Below are 3,569 nucleotides of genomic sequence, written 5' to 3' on the forward strand. Positions count from 1 at the left end.
GTAGTTCCACTATGGAGTATTTACCCAAAGAAAATGAAAACACTAATTCAAAAAGACATACACACTCCTATGTTTATTATATCATTATTTACAATAGCCAGGATATGGAAACAACCAAAGTGTCATTGATTGATGAATGGATAAAGAAGATGTATATATATGCATACATATATACATGATGGAATATTATTCAGCCATAAAAAAGAATGAGGTCTGACCACTTGAAAAAACATGGGCAGACCTAGAGGGCATAATGTTAAGTAAAATAGACTGAGAAAGAATAAATACCATATGATTTCACTAATATGTGGAACTTTTAAAAAGCCAACAAATTGGGATCCCTGGGTGGCGCAGCGGTTTGGCGCCTGCCTTTGGCCCAGGGCGCGATCCTGGAGACCCAGGATCAAATCCCACGTCGGGCTCCCTGTGCATGGAGCCTGCTTCTCCCTCTGCCTATGTCTCTGCCTCTCTCTCTCTCTCTCTGTGACTATCATAAATAAATTTTAAAAAAAATTTAAAAAAAAGCCAACAAATTAACAAAAAAATAAATAAAAATAAAGAAGAAATAAAGAAACAAGAAACCCCACTCTTTTACAAAGAACAAACTGGTGATTACCAGAGAGGAGATGAGCAGGGGGTATGCATGAAATAGATGGAGATTAAGAGGTACAAACTTCCAGATATGAGCTAAATAAGTTATGGAGATGAAAAGTACAGCATAAAGAATATAGTCGATAATATTATAATAACATTGTTTCATGAAAGATAGTGACTACATTCTTTGTGTTAAGCACTGAGTAACATATAGATTTGCACCTTTATGTGATGATGCTGGGTAGGTCAACATAGTGGGAGATAGAAACGTTCCAGAAGTTATTCCTTTACCAGGACACCTAGCAGTAACTTAAACACAGAAATGACTGCAAACCACATAAATATATCATATGAAACCTAAACTAAATCTATCACCAATTGAACTTCCCCTTACCAGTATTCTATAAAACCCACAGCCACTCCAACATGCCTAACACAAGGGCAAGTGCTGCAGAGGTAAAGTCAAAAGGGCAAGAGAGCACTGTTGACTGAGGGTGGCTAAAATGTCTTTATTTTGCCAAACATATGAAATGTGAATACATTGCTAAGACCTTTCCCAAGACCTTTGAAAGACCTGCACAGAAAAAGAGGGGCTGAAGCATCAGTATCCCTGGCTTCCATCATTCTGCTCCTGATATCATCTTGTGCCACTACTGAATGCTCATTGTGTGAGCCATGCTTGGAGAAGCATTTACACCTCCATGTAGTATAATTTAAAAGGACATGGGACGCCTGGGTGGCTCAGCAGTTGAGCGTCTGCCTTTGGCCCAGGGTGTGATCCTGGGGTCCAGGATCAAGTCCCACATCGGGGTCCCTGCATGGAGCCTGTTTCTCTCTCTGCCTGTGTCTCTGCCTGTCTCTCTGTGTCTCTCATGAGTGAATAAATAAATCTTTAAAATAAATAAATAAATAAAATAAAATAAAATAAAAGGACTTACTTTACTTCTCCAAAGGAAAAATACTTTCATATTGGAACCACATTCCTCTGAGTCTTTAGGAATCTTCAATAGGGTTGTCTAGAGACAAAGAAGGAAAATTATCTACTTTCAAAAACAAGGAACAAATACCATGGAAATAAAACCCAGGCTGAATCAGCAAAATAATGCTCTGAGTGCCAGCTCAACGAACCCACCTTGAACTCTTGCCCAGGGCTGTTACCGCAGGTGTGTGGCAGGCAGGGCAGCAGGTGGGGCCTGGAAGAAAAGAGGTCCCAATAGGGGAAAGAGAAAGCATCAAAGACAAACCATGCTATCTTGACAGTTTATGTCTGGGACATATCTTACTGCATGCCCTAAAATAAACCTATATGTACAATCTGAGGCTGGCCCAGCAGGTTGGATTTATACAACCAGAAATAAAATAGGCAGTATTTTAAAAGTGGTTTAGCTCCCTACATAAAAACCTCTTCTCCCAGATTAGATCAAGACTTATTTGTACCTGAGGGCAGGAGAGAGATTAGGTAATTTAAGGTATTCATCACCAATCTATGATATAAAAGGAGAGACCAATGGAAATGTTTTCTCAGAGAAAGATGAATGACAAATTTGTAGATTTGAGAAGCATTCTTTTGATGGTCTGTTAAATCAAAAAGGTTTAGATTTGAGAAGCATTCTTTTGATGGTCTGTTAAATCATAAAGGTTATTTAAACTTCCAGTATTTAAGATGTTATAATTTTCCCTCTCAAGAAAAAAAAAAAAAGCACTGAGACCATTTTAAATGTGCCTCAGAATTAAAAAAAAGAAGAAAAATCACCAAAATATTATTCCCTAATGTATTTTTCCATAGGTCTTCTTACATAATTTTCCATTGCTTTTTTAAAAGATTTTATTTATTTATTTATTTATTTATTTTAAATGTATTGGTTTATTTTATTTTATTTAAATGCAATTTCCCAACATATATTATAACATCTAGTGCTCATCACATCACGTGCCCTTCTTAATGCCCATCACCCAGTTACCCCATTCTCCTTCTCACATCCCCTTCTGCAACCCTTTGTTTGTTTCCGGAATTAGGAGTCTCTTATGGTTTGTCTTCCTCTCTAATTTTTCCTCCCATTCAGTTTCCCCCCTTCCTTTATGATCCCTTTCACTATTTCTTATATTCCACATATAAGTGAAACCATATGATAATTGTCTTTCTCCAATTGACTTATTTCACTCAGCATTGTACCCTCCAGTTCCATCCGTATCAATGTAAATGGTGGGTATTCATCCTTTCTGACAGTTGAGTAACAGTCCATTGTTTATATATATATATATCACATCTTTATCCATTCATCTGTCAAAGGACATCTCAACTTTGGCTACTGTGGATATTGCTGCTATGAACATTGTGATTTTATTTATTTATTTATTTATTTATTTATTTATTTATTTAAGAGAGAAAGCCGAAAAAGAGAGAGCACAAGTGTGGGGGGAATGACAGGGGGAGAGGGAGAAGCAGACTCCCCGCTAAACAGGGAGCCTGATGGGAGGCTCCATCCAGCATCCTGGGATCATGACGTGAACTGAAGGCAGATGCTTAACCTACTGAGCCATCCAGGCACCCCAAAATTTTCCATTTCTATTTGAATAGGAATATAACAGAATTTGGCAAGCATGCCTAAGTAATATATAAAATCTAAATTCATAATGAGCAATTAAGCTGGGAAAACCAACACTTCTTTAGCAGCAGTCTCTAGCTAACAATTAGGATGATCCACTAAATTGAAAAATCATGAAAATTCAACTGTACCTAATACTTTTTATTTCTAGGAGATTCAACCTCCTGGCAAGTTAAAGCTTTTCTTTCATTTTTATTTCTCCTTTGTAAATGAGATGCTCCAGACAATTTTCTCAGATTCACTGACCCACTGTGTCGCTTATTCCATGGCAACACTTTGCCTGTCATAAATAAGCTAAGCAATCCTTCGTTGCTTTTTTTTACAAAAATTATTGCATGGAATTATTGAATCACTGTATTGTATACCTGA

The sequence above is a fragment of the Vulpes lagopus genome, chromosome 9, assembly GCF_018345385.1.
Source record: "Vulpes lagopus strain Blue_001 chromosome 9, ASM1834538v1, whole genome shotgun sequence".
Lineage (NCBI taxonomy): Eukaryota > Metazoa > Chordata > Mammalia > Carnivora > Canidae > Vulpes > Vulpes lagopus.